This window comes from Tenebrio molitor, chromosome 1 (genome assembly GCF_963966145.1).
Source record: "Tenebrio molitor chromosome 1, icTenMoli1.1, whole genome shotgun sequence".
Taxonomy (NCBI): domain Eukaryota; kingdom Metazoa; phylum Arthropoda; class Insecta; order Coleoptera; family Tenebrionidae; genus Tenebrio; species Tenebrio molitor.
The window spans coordinates 27,563,265-27,581,172 of record NC_091046.1 but is presented as its reverse complement, the minus strand read 5'-3'; the positions used below and the strand labels follow the sequence as shown (position 1 = coordinate 27,581,172).

The 17,908-nt window shown below is 33.7% G+C and overlaps 2 long non-coding RNA genes across 3 annotated transcripts; both read left to right on the top strand.

The window, feature by feature from the left end:
• Nucleotides 1-5,287: 5,287 nt before the first annotated feature.
• LOC138140171 (uncharacterized) lies at nucleotides 5,288-6,549 on the top strand. The gene is made up of 2 exons (XR_011162448.1): nucleotides 5,288-6,357; nucleotides 6,415-6,549. It is a non-coding gene; the product is annotated as an uncharacterized lncRNA (long non-coding RNA).
• A 9,591-nt stretch (nucleotides 6,550-16,140) lies between these two features.
• LOC138141305 (uncharacterized) lies at nucleotides 16,141-17,429 on the top strand. Of its 2 annotated transcripts, XR_011163068.1 has the most exons (3): nucleotides 16,210-16,806; nucleotides 16,862-17,244; nucleotides 17,297-17,429. It is a non-coding gene; the product is annotated as an uncharacterized lncRNA (long non-coding RNA). The 2 variants fall into 2 exon arrangements; XR_011163067.1 differs by having other exon boundaries at nucleotides 16,141-16,806; nucleotides 16,862-17,429.
• Nucleotides 17,430-17,908: the final 479 nt, after the last annotated feature.

Sequence of the window (17,908 nt, the reverse complement as noted above, 5' to 3'; positions counted from 1 at the left end):
TTATTTTATTTTTCTAGACGATAAAACTTCATTTTACCATGAAGAAAACAGTAGATAAAATACCATTTTATCGTTTAGGATGGAATAAATTGATTTATTTCTTAGTGTTTTTATTATCTGTTTTTAATGAAATGTTTTATAATTAAAATCAAAACGCCGATTCTTTTGAGAGACAAAATGGTTTGTGACTAGTTCGTTGAAATTTTCTGTATTTTGAATAAGTTCCTTCTCTATGGAGCACATTGCAAGGGCAGAAAGTCTATCTTGTCCCATTGAATTTCGCGTAAATGTCTTTACTCTTTTCAACGTTGAAAAGCAACGTTCCCTTTCGACCGTTGTCATCGGAATAGTGCAAATAATTTTTAACAATTTTACCGTTTCTCGAAATACATTATTAAGGTTATTATCCCAAAGAAATTGCAATATGTGAAGCGCTCCATTAGCAGTATAAAATTCTTCTCTACGATAAAGAGTGGACAGTTCTTGCTTTAATGCAGCAGGTTCTAAATTAAATCTTTTGACTGTTAAAGTGAAATAATTTTCAGGAAAATTTACAACATAATCCTGAAATAACTGTGTTTCAAATAACAAAGAAGCTTCCAAATAATCATTAACACTAAATCTATCTAGTATATTAGTTATTATAACGTCACAAATCTCTCGAGCCATTTGTCTATTATTATCTAAATAACGTTGTCGTTTTGCTGGTTGAATCGCGGCATCATCATTATCGTTTTGATAATAGTCATAATATACTTCGCTCCTTACTTTTTGAATGGCATTTTGAAAATCTGAAATATATTTTTGCATTTTCATGCTGTGGGGTAAAATTTTGTTAAAAAAATGAAGCCAAAAATTAAAATCAGCATCTTTAAGATAATTTATCAAACCAGTCGATTGGCGTACAGTTTTTTTGTCATCCTCGTTTTCGATTATGTAATTCAAACACTCTGTTAACTCTTCTTTATATTTAAAGACGGTAGTAACCACTCTAGAACTAAAATTCCAACGAACATTTGACCCCCGCGGAAGTCTTTTTCCTACAATGGAATCAAGAATTTGGGTACGTTTAGATGAGCGAGAAAAAAAACTTGAAAATCCATCAATGTCTGCAAAGAACACTTTGACCTGCTTATTTTGATGTGCAGCTCTTTCTAAAATTAAGTTCAATTGATGAGCATAACAGTGAGTAAATATGGCTCTTTTGTAAATGGATCTGATTTTGGCTTGTACCCCATTATTCTGACCACTCATTACCGCAGCTCCATCATAACTTTGCGCTATCAATTTGTCAGGTGTTTTGTCAATATTGATATTTTCTAATTCTTTCAAAATTACGCGAGATACATCTTCTGCACTGTGCCCTGGAGGTTTTATAAAACCCATAAAACGTTCGTAAATTCGTGCATTCTTGACATAGCGCACTATAAATACTAATTGAGAAATATTTGCATTATCTGTTGTTTCGTCAGCCTGTATTGCGATATAATCACTTTCATCAATTTCTTTCTTAACTAAAGTCTGCGTTACTGCCAATATTGACTCTAAAAGTTCATTCTGAATCGTTTTTGATAAGCCTGAGAAAACAGTATTTTTAGATTTGTCAATATGAGATTTTAAAACTACATCTATTTCGGACATTAAATTTATCAAACCTTTAAAAATTCCTGGATTATTACTGTCTGTTTTTTCATCATGCCCCCGCAATGCTAATTCAAAAGCCCCACAGAATTTTATACAATCTATTAATTTTCCTAAAATATATCTATTTTGTTTAACTTGTTCATTCTGTTTTTGTACCTGAAAACGATAAGCTGCACTGAGTTGATTTCGAATATCAACGTGACCCAAAGTAGCAAATTCAATCGAACAACAGAGATGTTTATGACTGACAGAGTGTTTTTTTATTTTTTCAGTTAAGTGTTTTAAATCTGTTACGCCGGTCTGTACCCATGCTGGGTCTAAATCACTGGACCCCATTAATAAACACACGAAATCACAACCACACAACCAATCTGCATGTTTGTACATATTAGGATTAAAATTTCGAGAAACGGTTTTACCTTTAACCGAATACTGTTTTTGAATTTGCAATTTCGGACGAGGTGGCCCCAACGGTTTAATGTTTACGTGATCTTCAAAACGCAGTCCAACCCCGGCGGATTTAAGATTTTTAATCGACGCAACCGAATTCATTGTTGTAACTTACCTAACCTACACTTTACACTAATAACTAAATCACTTACTACAAGTGTCTATTTGATTGTCACTTTATGTCAGCACACGTGCACTCTAAATTAAAATGCAAACATCCACATTTATGTGAAGCAGGAAATTATTGCAACTGTATTTGCATTTGCAATAAAAACTAACGGTTAACGGACAAAATCATATGAATCGACGGTTGAGGGTGATTCGACAAGTGTCGTGGAAGTTCGAAATTGTTCTCGTTCATTAAATCTTTTCTAATTGGCTCGGGCCGACCAGCTTCTGGCCCGAATGTGCATTGTTGACACATATTAAATATCACGTTAGTGGTTGTGTTTCAAGCGTATAGAAATGGCAAGGCAGACAGGGTTTCCACTGAGCAGCAACGTAGCTAGGATTTAAAAATAGGTGGGCCCAGAGTGGGCCACAATTTTTTTTGGGTGGGCCAACAGAATCATATAAAAGTTAAAAAAAAAGCTCACCTAATGTAAAATAATTCTTCTATTACGATGCATTTCATCAAACTTTTTAATAATTTCGTCTGCACTTAAAGTTTTAGCGGTCGAACGTTCTATGTTTATAATAGCTAAATGGTTTAGTCTTTCGTTGGTCATCTTATTTCTAATATATGTTTTTAACCTCTTCAAACACGAAAATGTTCGTTCACAACCGGCACGGGACACTGGTATTGTAAGTGTGATCACTGTTAATTTGTAAGTTTCAGGAAATACGATTTTATAAATTTCTAATAAATCCAATAGCTGCATAATGTTCGAAATTTTAATATTTTTTTCAAGTTCATATTGTTTTATAGTTTTACAAAGAATGGTAAATTCTGCCTTTAAGCTGTCAAGTTCTATTTTATAATGTTCAGCAAGAGGCCGCACGATTTCATAACTTAAAAAGTCATCATTTTCGGGATGCAAAGCACTAGATGCATTAATGACACTTGCACATTTATTAAAACGTTCATTTATTGCCATTAAAATTAGATCAATTGTAGGAAAATACACACGCGTTTTAAATTGTCTCTGATCAATCGGCACTTCGTCTTCAATGTTTATATTTTCACTAACAACAAAATGTTCAAATCGTTTCGGCATTTTAATTTTAATTGCCTCAAAGTATATTAATAAAAATTCATCGTCACTACTCCTCATTGTTTTGAAAGTGTCTTCGGCAGATTTTAAAAGAATATTTGCTGAACTTAAATTCGACGTTACTTTTTGAAAATAATCACTTACACCTTTAAATAAATTTAAGATTTTATAATACATACACAAGTTAAAAATAAAGTTAAAGTCAATTTGATGCAACATTCCAATAGCTTCTGCGGATCGATCACTCTTGTCTGCAATTAATTTGTTTAAAAAAACTAGAATTTCTGTAACTAGAGTTTTAATTGCCGAACAAGCATGAACTTGTGCGGTCCATCTTGTGTAACAAATTCTTTTTAGTTCAACAGGTTTCTTTTCAGGATTAATTTGTCGTTGAGTTTCAATAAATTGACTGTGGACTGCAGAACCAGACATAAAAACAAACAGAGTTTCCAAAAAGTCAAAAAATAATTTACCGTGAGAGAGGTTTTTGCAAATATCCACAGTGATCAGGTTTAATCTGTGATTATAGCAATGTACATATATTGCTCTAGGAACTTCGTCGCGAAAAAGTTTTTGTACACCTTTTACACGGCCACTCATTACACTAGCACCGTCATAAGTTTGGGCAATACACTTTTGCATATCCACACCACATTGGTTTAAAAGTTCTTTGATATATGATAGTAATGATTTAGCGTCCAAATTTTTTGCTGCTCTAAAACCAATAAACCTTTCATAAATTGTTCCATCTAAATAATATCGGATTACCACTGATATCTGTTCCGTCTTAGAAATGTCTTTTGTTTCATCACACATTAGTGCAAAGCATGAGGCCCGTCTAATCTCGTCACTTATTTTATCCAATATCATTTTGGAGCAAATAAACAAAATCTCGTTTTGTACTTGAGCACTGGTGTATTTTGCATTTCTTGAAACTTCTTCAACAATTTTTTTTTTTCACAACCAGATTATGCTTTGCAAACAAATCCAATAATTCCAAAAAGTTACCACGATTGGAGCTCTCCAGATTTTCTCGGTTTCCTCTTTGAGCAATATTTTGTGTTGCAGTATAAATTAGAATATCAGTGACAATTGTCATATATGCTTTGTTTTCTTCTACCAATGCTCTATGAGCCTCGTTAACTTGACTCATAACCGAAGTTTCAGCGTTTGCTCTTATTTTAGAATAATTGATCCACTTTAAATGGCAATTTTTATGTTCCATGCTGACCTCATGTTTTTTGAATCCAGAATCTCTTTCCAAGGCCCTTTTCCAGTTTTTAAATCCGGTACTAACAAACACCTCAGGGGGATTAACCGAGAAATGTCTGCACACAAAACAAAACGCGGCGTCACATAATACACTGTATTCTAACCAAGTTGGATAGAGTTTGTACCAAGCGCTGCTGAACTGTCTTTGTTTATTACCAAATTTTGTACGAGGAAATAATATTAATTCGGGTTGTTTGGGTTCATCTTCAGGACTTTGGGAAAGATCAGCTGGTCCAGGTGACTTTTTAGTGTTAACATCCTTTTCTGCATTTGAGGTAGCGCTATACTCGTTCCCACGACGTAACCATTCGGTAAATTCGATTGATTCTGATTTTTCATCATCGTCATCATCCAGATCGGTTTCAGATGAAAAATCATTGGCAATAGAATCGTCATCCGAATCAAAATCAGAATCAGATTTTAATTTTACTTCAGTTATTACGGGACATTCTACTGGAATCGTACTCGTACGAGAAGTCGATGGTTGTTGTAATTCATCTTGAACTGGACTTTCATCATCACTAATTCTTTGCTTCTTACCAGAAGAAAAATAGTCGTGCAGAGTTCGCTTATCACTCATTTTTCAAGAAAATTTTAAACAACGAATAAGACTACGAAGAAAAGCGCGCCGTAACCGAGTTACTTCTCAATATTCGACTACACTAAGACTAAAAGACGAAAACAGTCTTAGTCATTGACCATAAAGATAAATACAGAGTGATCAACAAGAATCCAAATCAGAGCAAGCGTTGCAAATTATCGGTCACGTCGTAGCAGAATCATACGCAAATAAGCGTTCAAAGCATGGCCGTAGACAATTTGTGGTCTCAAACGCTAGTTTATAATAAATCATACCTCATGAATTTTAGACGTTGGAATTATAATTGTGCATTTTATTATTATTATAAGATAAGGGAAACAATTTATAAGATAAATAAGAGCAACATTTTACATTTGTAAGAGTAAGTAAATTATCAGCTTTATTGCCAAACGCGACGCCACTGGTACGGAGATGTTTCGTTTAAATGTCACATTTCAAAATTCAAGGTTGTTGTTGTTGACAATTTAAGTGATTTAACCTAAAAAACAAATCTTCGATTTCGGAAATATTTACAGACGTTTATTGGAATTGTAAGCAATAATTATCCCAGAATAAGTTGTAAAATGGGTTTTACCATTAAAGAGAAGGCATTTTTATTAGATTATTTTCGAAAGAGGGTGAAACAAGAAAGTGAAGACTGGCCTTACTTTGTACCCCCTTACACTGAAGAATTTCAAACCAAATGTCTGAACCTGATGGTATTGGTTATTAACAAGTTTATCAATGTCTTAAAATTATAATGCCTAATTTTAGTGAATCATAATCCATCATTAAGAAGAAGTCAGGTCAGTCCTTAGTTCAAATTTTAGAAATGGTGCAAAATGTTCGACAAATTATCAAGGAACATCCCTCAACTTCCATAAGGCGTTTAAGACTGCAAATTAAATTGAGTTATGGCACTTATTGCAAAAATTTTGAAGGAGGCTATTAATTTGTTTCCCTTGTGTGTTGCAAGAAATAAAACCCACACATTACCTTAAAGAAATTTTCACCATAAATGAATTTTGGCAGTCCATTTCACCTGAGAGCTTCATAAGTGTTTTTGGAAAATATGAGAGGCGAGTTTGACTCTTTCTGGACCACAATGGAGAACATTTGGAGCAGTTTTTGTGAAAACTTATTTTTTGACCTTGGAATAATTTAAATGTTTTAATTAAACTGCTAGAAAAGATACGAGTAAGTTCTCAATTAACCAAAAATGTGAGAATAATAACTTTAGCACTTTTCTTACAGAAAACAACAAAACAAAGAATTCTGAAAAATAATTACTTTTAAAATTTTGTAACCAAAGATTACGTGCCTTATGAAGGAATTTTATGTAACTGTGTGTTTTTTCCTTAATCAGTAATAAATAATAATTAATAATAACTTCCTTTTAAATCCATTATTCATGAATTACAAACAATTTATAAAGGCAATTAATAATAGATTTTTGAGAGGTAGGCAACCAACAAAACGAGTGCACAGCAATGATATAAAAGTGTCTGATTAGTATACGACGTACGTTTCGATAAAATAAAAGATGATTTAGCACTCTTGATTTGGTTTCTTGTTGATCACTCTGTATAATACAAACTTCGTGGAACCATTTCCTAAAACTGCAAATTCGACAGTACGTAATCGGAACCAATTTTTGTTGAGCCGAATTAGTCAGCCTCGATAAGGAAGAAATGAAATCGGATACCAACTACTTAATACATTTGTGTGCGGTAGATTCTTGCATATTATTGCAATTTGTTAAAGTTATCACACTTTTATCGTAAATGACTAATTAGTTTATTTTTCTTTCAAAACTTCCATGTGTATCTTAAGTTTTTCGAAGTGGGCACACGGGTGGGCCCACCCTGGCCCACCTATAGCTACGTGGCTGCCACTGAGCTTGCCCGTCCACAAGAATTAAATGTATAAGGTGAGCGCATCGGCTCAAATTCGTTCAATTAAACTTTGAGGTGAATGCAAATATCTACATAGGAACATCGGTATACAATATCCAAACAAAACAATAATACATTTCTTTCAAAAAATTAATAATATTTGTTTCTCCCGTTTTTCCCATTTTGAATTGCGGGGGCAATGCCTGTGCGCCCTCCCTGCACCAGCCGCCACTGATATCTTGTCTTAAATCATGAATAATATAAAAGCAGGTAAGCCTTATGTTACAATTATATCCGCCATAAATTAGAACAGAATAAAAAGCTTTTACAAACAAATTTGAGGACTTGTTCATAACGACATTTTTTCATGGTTTTTAACAGAATTTTTTTTAAATTGGCCAAGGAAGGCCAACATAATTTTTAGTTCAAAAAGTAGTTTCAACCCTTTCACAAAATTTTGTAAAAGATTTCCCTGCCCCGAGGTGCCCCTTTAGCAAAAATCTTCCATTTTCAGACGCCATACGCATAAGTTATCAAACCCTTTTCGAAGTTTGGCATTCATCAGGCAGAGAGGATTCCGCAGTGCGTGCCTATATTATAAATCAATTTTCGGACAAAGAAAATATGTCACATAACGAAAAACAATTAATTTTTGAAAGGAGCAGACGATTGTGCAGACAATTTCAAACCAAATGGGTTAGATGTAAGAGAACGTTCGAGCGATTTTCTCGCCAAAATGTAAAATGGTTAACGAACTACTTCGAAATGTGTTTGAATACTCCTAAACATCCTGTTGTGCAATCCAGATCTTCATCTGCTCCTGTTGGCCGTCCATCTCTTTCTTATCATCAAAAATCAGATCGCTCAAAAAGAAGACTAGTTTCTAAAATAGTATCAGAATGCGATCAGGACCCGGATATGTTGGTTCATGCTGCTAGTAGCGCAGCAAGAGTTTCCGGAAATTCAGATTTAGCTGCTGTTTTAAAGCAAATGGGACGGATTCCCTCACTATCTTCTAAAATAAGAAAAACTTTATCAAACCCACAAAAACTTCCCGTTGCCTACAGCCCTGATGAAGCTTTGTCCTTTTTATTAGATAATAATTTAAGCAAAAGTCAATATATGAATATGCGTATAGGAAGTAAAGAAAGAAATGCGGACATATACCCACCATATGCAACAATATTAAAAGCAAAAATGGAGTGCCGAATAAGTGGATTTACTGTTAGTGAAACAACAGCTAAAGTACCTTTAGGTAATCTTTTAGATCGTACGGTTAGACGTATTGTTCAGCTACAAAACAGCGTAATTGAGCAGTATCTTAACAACAAGAACTTAACGTTTTGTGAAGCAACTCTAGTACTTAGTTATGGTTTTGATGGAAGCTCGGGTTTTTCAAATTATAATCAGAAATTTACTTCTAATGACAACGAACGAAATGATTCTAGTATATTTGCGACAACAGTTATTCCTCTGCGGTTAATTGCAACTAATACTAACACAATTTTATGGAATAATTACACGCCGCAGTCTATACGGTTTTGCAGACCATTAAAAATCGAATACGTTAAAGAAAGTAGAGAACATATTCTAGAAGAAAAAATCAGTTTAGATGAGGAAATCCGATGTCTTCAACACACGGACATAATATTTTCGAACGAAAAATGGTTACGGATACGATTTGATTTGCATATGACTCTAATTGATGGCAAAGTCCTCAATGCTTTGACTGACACCAAATCTTCCCAAGCTTGTCCCATCTGCGGCGCAACGCCCAAAACTTTTCAAAGCACGACCAATTTTAGTTCGCCAGTCTTTAAAGCAAGACCCCACACATTACAATATGGAATAAGTCCTTTGCATGCGTGGATACGGTTCTTCGAATGCATCCTACACATTGCATACAGAATTGAACTGAGAACCTGGCAGGTCAGGGGTGAAGCTCAAAAAATTACATTTAGGCAACGAAAATTAGAAATTCAAAAAAGATTTTGGGAACAAATGGGGCTCAATATTGATAAGCCAAAAGCTAACGGATCGGGTACCACAAATGATGGCAATACACCACGTAGGGCTTTTAACCAAACAGAAAAATTTGCCGAAGTAACAGATGTGGATGAACAATTAATAAAAAGATTCAAAAATATTTTGATTGCTCTTGCTTGTCAGTATCCATTAAATCCAGATTTATTTGGAGAATACTGCAGCGAAACAGGAAACTTGTACATGAAGCTTTATGATTGGTACCCCATGCCTGCATCCGTCCATAAAGTCTTAATTCATGGGAAAGAAATTTTATTAAACAGTATATTACCTCTAGGAAATTTTGGAGAAGATGCGGCTGAATCTAGAAATAAATTTTATAAGAAAGACAGAGAAATGCATGCCAGGAAGGACAGTAGAATTCACAATTTGACAGATGTTTTTAATAGGTAATAATATAATAATTTGATTTCCTTTATTTCATATGTATAACACATGTCTCTTGAAACGTCTGATCCACTTGTATCTAGTGCAAGCTTGAGCAGTAGATTAAGAAAAAAACAGCAGTTACTGTTGCCCTCAGAAGTAGTTGCTTTATTTGCAGAACCCACTATTGAGCAGGATGATGACGGCAATGCAAATAGTCATGATATGGATGACCAGGAACAGGAACTCGAAAATCTATTAATGCCTCTAGATTCTATTATACTTGAAACAGAATAGCAATTAGCTATCTTAAATAGGTACTTTTTCAATCTAATTTGTGGGTTCTAAATGGGACCTTACACATGAACTAATAATTAATTTAAATAGGTACATAAAAATATTAAAGCATCAATTTTTCCCAATAAATTCTATACATTTTACAACTTATAAATATTTCAACAAATGAAAATTAAGTATTTTGAGCGCTAGGAATTTTGCCCAGTTTTTATGGGTTATCGGACCACTGTGCCATCTAGTGATAATTTTGCAATAATTGCGAGACAATTTCCTGATATTAGTTATCCTTTTTATTTCCTAAAAATCCTTTGACAAAATTTTTAAAAGATATCCAAGCATTTTTTTCTTTCAAAGACAAACACGATGGGGTAGGATTTCTGAATGTAGAATCGACTTTGTGACAGACAGAACATCAGGACAAAGAATTTTATGTTTGTTTTTGGAATTTATACCTAAAGTCGGTGTCATGCATAAATAACAGTCGTTTTCCTGATTCACGGGCTCTTGCCAAAATACTGGAACTCCAAATCGAAGATTTTTTTTTTGTCCAGATACCCATCGTGTGAGAGTTATCCTGCAGCTTTCACAAAAAACGTGTGAAACCCATTTCTTCTCTTGATGTGTTATTGCAAAACCAAATTAATGCAGATATCCTGATTTCAGTGCTTCTGATATAGGTCTTCTTTTTTTGCAAATATAAATTTTCCACAAACGCAACAAAAACGATCAGAAGGTAATTTACACGATCTACTATTATACATTTTGTACAATTTAGGACACTTTCTGATACCAGATGTCTTAAAACAATGCACTTTAAATCGCAGGCATTCGTGCAGAGAAGCAGAAATATTATATTTTTTAGCAAAAAACTGTGAGGTGATAAGAAAATTTTGACTATCATTTGTCTTTTATAGAAGGCAACTAAACATAAAAACAAGGTTTTGACAAAAAGTATATAAAAAATAATTATTTGTAAACTAGTGTAATTATTTTCAGAAAGGGTTTTAACGTATCTAGTAGTGAAAAAAATAGTATATAAACCACGGTGGAGAAGTCCCTTAGAGCCTTCGTGCCTTACAACCCTCGGCGCGCCTCGGGCTCTAATCTTGGCGCTCTGGCTATAATCATTAACTTCTCCAACTTGGTATATAATATACTATTTTTCACTACTAGTAATAAAGTCTAGCGTTATCGGTTGTCATAGAACACTGAGAAGTTTCGTTTTTCTACGTTGGCCCAGTGACAGGTAAATAATTTTTCATTATTAACCAGTGGTGAATAATGGAACAACCGTCATCTAGCAACGAAAGATTGTCGTCTATTTCATTGGTTAACGTAGACGATTTTCATACCAACTGTCAAGAAGTGACAACTCGGACCCATCGCATTCTTCCAAATTCACAATGTATCCAGTAAAACTCAGTACATTCGTTCTTTAGACAGCAACATAGCATCATACGTGGATATTTCAGAACGTTTATTTTGGCTCCATGTTACCTTTCCAAATTACGTTGACGAGATTCAGAATAGCTCTAACAATGCAGGTATGCGTGGCTTGTCAAAGGAAACTGCACATGCTTTGATATTTACTTCTAATAGCACCTACCGCTGCGTCAAATATCTTTTTTCTCAAGTTGGATTCTATTATGTATTGACCAGATCTTTTACTTCTGATGCAGTAGAAGCTATTTTTTCCCATGTAAGACTAAAGGGTGGATCCAACGATATGACAGATTCTAGAACAGCCGAATACGCATGGAGACAAATTTTACGTTGTGGGATTGTAAAAGCCTCAAAATCCTCAAATATTGCACAAAATAATGATGAGTGTTAACACTATTCTTCCAAATTGCAGTAAAACAAATGTTAACCATGGGGATCTAATTTTACCAATCTAACTTCGTATTCAAATTCAAAATTAAAGTAAACACTTCGCAGATCCAGATCCAAACATTTATTCTGCCCCTGTAGCATTTTTGGCAGGATATACTATTAAAAATTTCTGTGATGGTTTCTACTGCTCTTCCCGGAACTTTACTGAGACTTATAGCTCTACAGGACCGTGGAGGATTAACATATCCTAATGGAAGTGGTATTTTCGTGACTCTAGTAAAACAAGTATCTGAGATTGCTGTTAAAACTCTTCCACACCTGAAATGCGATAATATTTGTGAAGAGTTAACAACATTTTTGTATCCTTTCCTAATACAAAATCCTATTTTTAAGTGTTTAGACCATAAAAACAAAGCGTGTGATTTTATTATTAGAACCATTGTAAAACCAGTTTTAGATAATGTATGTTTGGAATCATCAGATCTGGTAAAAAAAACGTTATCATTAAATCGCAAACCAATAAGTAGGAAAGTTTTGACGCTACATATAATTTAACTTGTTCGACACTGTCACAATTGGAGAATTTTCTCCTATGTGAACGGATTTTGATAATTGTGACAACTTATCAAAACGAAACGTCAAGTTAATTTTAAAGATTTTAAGCGATTTGGAGCCTTTAAGGGGGTCTTCGAACAAAAAAACGTTGTATTCAACTCGTTCTTGTGTAAATTGGACTTTTTTTGGCACTCTGTTAACTTATGATCCACTGCAGATTTGGTGCTGATTTTTATTTTTGTAATAAATCATTAATAAGACTACGTAATGCATACTGTTTGAACAACGACAAGCAGTTTTATTCAACTAATTTTACTCTTCAAAGTTGAAATTAATGGACGTAATAAATAATTTGACAAAAAACGTAGTAGGCGAAATGCGAACAAAAATGTACTATTCACTTCATGACATTTTATTAACAAGTTATTGTGAATAATAATTGTTAAAAAATGTCAGTTTTTACAACTAAAGAACGTGTTCAGCATGTAACAGCATTCATTAAAGGTAGGTATGTCCAGTAGAGAAATCAGCCAGAATTTTGCTACTGCATATCCTGATCGCTCTATTCCGAGTAAAACTATTATAATCAAATGGTACAATGCTTTCCGTACAACAGGTTGCTTAAATCTTGGGCACAAAAAACCGAAAAGAAATTCAAATGTTGTTACAGAAGATTTAACAATGAATCTCTGTTTGGCGGTTGAAGAAGACACCACCACTCTTAGTAATCTGGCAGAAGAATTTCATGCGTCAAGAAAGAAGCAGCTGCTTTAAAGCCCTGAAGATTGAAAAACTCAAGTCTTACATTAAAAATGTGCAGAAACTGTTGCCCCGTGATTACTTTCCCAGAATGGAATTTTGTGAATTCTGGATGGAAAAAATTAATGAAGACGAAATATTTTAAATAAAATTCTATTTTCTGGTGAGAGTTCGTTCACGTTGAATGGCAAAATTAACAAACAAAATAGACGGGTTTGGGCAAGAGAAAATCCCTACAGAACACAAGAAAAACATACGCAATATCGTAAAAAAGTTAACGTGTGGGTTGGAATTTTAGGCAACATCTTAGTAGGGCTGTTTTTTATTGATGGAAATTTGAACCAGCACAGATATCTGGATCTCCTTCAAATGGAGGTAGGCCCGGAGCTGGATGCTTTAAGAGACAACGGAGAAATAATATTTCAACATGATGGAGCACCAGCCCATAGTGCTGCCAACGTCAGAGAGTTTTTAAATGAAACCTTTCCTGATAGTTGGGTGGACCATTCAGTTGGCCTGCACGAAGTCCTGACCTTACACCACTCGATTTTTTTTTTATGGGGGCATTTAGGAACACAAGTTTACGACCTCATAAGAGGTCAACCAGAAACTGTGGAGGAATTAAGGGGAAGAATAACTGACCCTTGATACAGTGCGACAATTACAAAATACCAGAAGAAATTTTCAAGATCGAAGGAAAACACTTTGAACAATTCCATTGATAATTTTTGTTAATTTGTTGAATTATTTGTGCGTTAACGTTTTTTTTCTTTTTTTTTTAATCAATAAATGTTTACATGTTCTGCTTTCCAAAAGCTTCGAGAAGATCTCGCTGTTTATTTTTTAAATAAAAGTGACAAAAGTCAAAAGTGGAGATGGTCAGGTGCTGGTTGAGCCGACGGCAACGCTATTCTGGCGCCCGCTCGACGTACCTACTATTATTCCGGCGCGCTTTAAATAGCTATTTATATACAACTAGTTGCAATACGAAGGCTTTTTTCGCACTAGACGTGAACACGTCGTGTGCGAAAAAAGCGAAGTATTGCAACGAGTTGCATACAAGGTGTTTTACAATTTTGCCAAAATTTAAGTAAAATATTAATTTTTACCGCGAATAAATTGAATTTAAAAGATAGGTGGCTGAAAATATTTGGTTGGTTACTGGCATTTTTATAATAAACAACGAAAACGATCTGAAGATTGTCGCATTTTTAAAAGTTTGCGATTATTTAACTGTTTTTGGAAAAAAAATGAGTGATTCAGAAGAAGACAACGTTCTAGAGCGTATTGAAGCTGCTGCACAAGAGGCCGTCTCAAATTTAATCCCCCAGAAAACCCGCGTCGCTTACGAGACAACATACAGCCGTTTCGAAGAATGGAGGTCTAAACAAAAAGTAATTTGCATTAATGAGAAAGTGATGCCCTCAACGTTGTGGAGTGTATATTCCATGTTAAGAACCATGATTTCAATCAACAAAAACCTTGATTTGAGTAAATACACAAATTTGATCGCATTTTTGAAACGACAAAGTGAAGGATATCGCGCCAAGAAATCCAAAAGCTTCAGTAATGAAAATATTGAAAAGTTTATTACAACAGCAAATGATGAAGATTACTTAATGCAAAAAGTAAGAGTTTTTTTTGTCGTATAAGTTTGGTTACTATTTATTTTTTGTTTTCAGGTGGGTTTAATAATAGGAATTACGGGAGCTTGTCAGAGGCAAGAATTACTCAATTTAAAAGTAAATGATGTAGAAGATTTAGGAGAATTTATGAAAATTATGTTGCCGATCACTAAAACAAAAGTGCCTCGTGAGTTCACAGTAACAAAAGGAAATTTCAAAGACCTAAACTTGGTGGATATGGTTCGCAAATATGCAACACTGCGCCCATCTCATACTCCTCATGCCAGATTTTTTATAAATTATAAAAAGAGAAGATGTACCGTGCAACCAGTGGGCATCAATACCTTCGGTGGTCTCCCAAGTATTATTGCAATTTTTTTGGAACTCCCTAGAATATACTGGACATTGCTTTAGAAGAACTTCAGCGTCTTTATTAGCTAATGCAGGAGCTGATATGTCGGTTATAAAAAGACATGGAGCCTGGAAATCCTCAAATGTAGTTGAAAGATACGTAGATGATTCTTTAGAGAATAAAAAGAAGATCGGCAAGTTGCTAGTAGGTGGAGAAGATCAGGAAAACACCCAGATTGAAAAAAAAAATGAAATTTAATGAAACTGTTACTGCTTCATCGTCTTCGGGAGCTTCGAATGTTCAGATTGAAAAAAAAATGAAATTTAATGAAACTGTTACTGCTTCATCGTCTTCGGGAGCTTCGAATGTTCACATATCTGACGCGTGTAACTTCTGGTATTTGTTTTTCAAATTTAACCAATTGTAATTTTTATTTTAATTCTGAATAAAATTGTTGTACATATAAAAATCGTTGCAAAATGAAAGTCCATATTAGCACTAGTGCGCAAAAGTAGCTCATTTTAGCACTCAAAATGATGACAAAATGTCGTGATATTGATTCAAAATTGTAAAAATATTTTTTTCACAATTTTTTTCTACAGTTTAGGACATTGAATTGTAATCTATCCGATAGTTTAAAAAATCTTCCAACTTTGTTCCAAAAATGATTTGAATATTTTATCAAAACAAAAGTGCATGACAGAATTTCTGTCACAAAAATTTTGGATATCAGTCATAATGACAATAAAGCTTAGGCGACACAAGTTTTTTTCCAATTGACAGTAAAATAACTGACGAAATTCCGTGATCGTAACTGTACTTCCTACTTCCCTATTAAATTTTTGTATTTTTAGCTGCCTATATTATTATTCATAATGACAGTGGAGAAGAGTACTCGAGAGAGGGAGACTTTTCACCCGATCACAGCAATTACTCAGACAACCTGAGTTCATCGTTTAGCAGTTCTAAAGATGTAAATATCAATTCTATAGATAATAAATGATAACAAGTTAATAATTTGTTAACTATAAAGGGTGTTTTTTAAAATTTGGCGTCGAAGTTGGCGTTGGAGAGTCGATTGAGAACGCACCCCTCGTATAAAAGCGTAAGATTTAAACAGCTGATCCGTGATCCGTTACCCGAATAGTGCATTCACAATCAACTCTTTAACGCCTACTACGACGCCAAATTTAAAAAAACACCCGTTATTAATATTAGCTTAATTTGGATACTACAGTGAGCGGCAAAAGTATGGAATAAATTCATTAAAAATTAAACAAAATTTTCTTCAAAAAAATCTTTGGACAAGTCAATTTTAGTTTATAAAAATACATACAGAGTGATCAACAAGAATCCAAATCAGAGCAAGCGTTGCAAATTATCGGTCACGTCGTAGCAAAATCATATGCACATAAGCGGTGAAAACATGGGCGTAGACAATTTATGGTCTCAAACGCTATTTAATAAAAAATGACACCTTATGAATTTTAGACGTTGGAATTATAATTGTGCATTTTATTATTATTATAAGATAAGGGAAACAATTTATAAGATTAACAAGGGCAACATTTTACATTTGTAAGAGTAAGTAAATTATCATCTTTATTGCCAAACGCGACGCCACTGGTACGGAGATGCTTCGTTGAAATGTCACATTTCAAAATCCAAGGTTGTTGTTGTTGACAATTTAAGTGATTTAACCTAGAAAACAAATCTTCTATTTCGGCAAAGTTTACAGACGTTTATTGAAGTTGTAAGCAATAATTATCCCAGAATAAGTTGTAAAATGGGTTTTACCATTAAAGAGAAGGCATTTTTATTAGATTATTTTCGAAAGAGGGTGAAACAAGAAAATGAAGACTGGCCTTACTTTGTACCCCCTTACACCGAAGAATTTCAAGCCAGATGTCCGAACCTGATGGTATTGGTTATCAACAAGTTTATCAATGTCTTAAAATTATAGTGCCTAATTTTAGCACATCATAATCCATCATTAAGAAGAAGTCAGGTCAGTCCTTAGTTCAAATTTTAGAAATGGTGCAAAATGTTCGACAAATTATCAAGGAACATCCCTCAACTTTCATAAGGCGTTTAAGACAGCAAGTTAAATTGTGTTATGGCACTTATCAGAAAATTTTTAGGAAGGATATTAATTTGTTTCCCTTTGTGTGTTGCAAGAAATAAAACCCACACATTACCCTAAACAAATTGACAGATTCATAAGGGTTTTTGAAATTATGAGAGGCGAGTTTGATTCTGTCTGGACCACAATGGAGAACATTTTGAGCAGTTTTTGTGAAAACTTATTTTTTGACCTTGGAGTAATTTAAATGTTTTAAACATTGCTAGAAAAATACGAGTAAGTTCTCAATTACCCAAAAATGAGAGAATAATAACTTTTACACTTACAGAAAATAACAAAACAAAGAATTGTGAAAAATAATAATTTTTAAAATTTTGTAACTCAAGATTGTGCCTTATGAAGGAATTTTGTGTAACTGTGTGTTTTTTCCCTAATCAATAATAAATAATAATTAATTATAACTTGCTTTTAAATCTATTATTCATGAATTACAAAAAATTTATAAAGGCAATTAATAATAGATTTTTGAGAGGTAGGCAACCAACAAAACGAGTGTTTACAGCAAGTAAATAAAAGCGGCTGATCAATGATAGAAATACGTTTCGATAAAACAAAAGATGAGGTAGCACTCTTGATTTGGTTTCTTGTTGATCACTCTGTATTTTAATACAAAATAAATTTCCAAGCAGTCATTTGTTTTCGAGTTATGACATCATCGATAGTTTTTTTAAATAGAAACCCCCTATTTTTTTTCTTGATTCTGATAGCCCTTTTAATTGTCTAAATGCCAGTATAAAAATGTTGTTATCTTACATAAGGAAATTTTTGAGAAAAAAATTAATAAAGTTGGAAAAAATAAATTTTATAACGAACAAAAATAAGTCAAAAACTGTGTTACTAAGTACTTAAAATTATGGAATTAAATGTTCGAATTGCCATC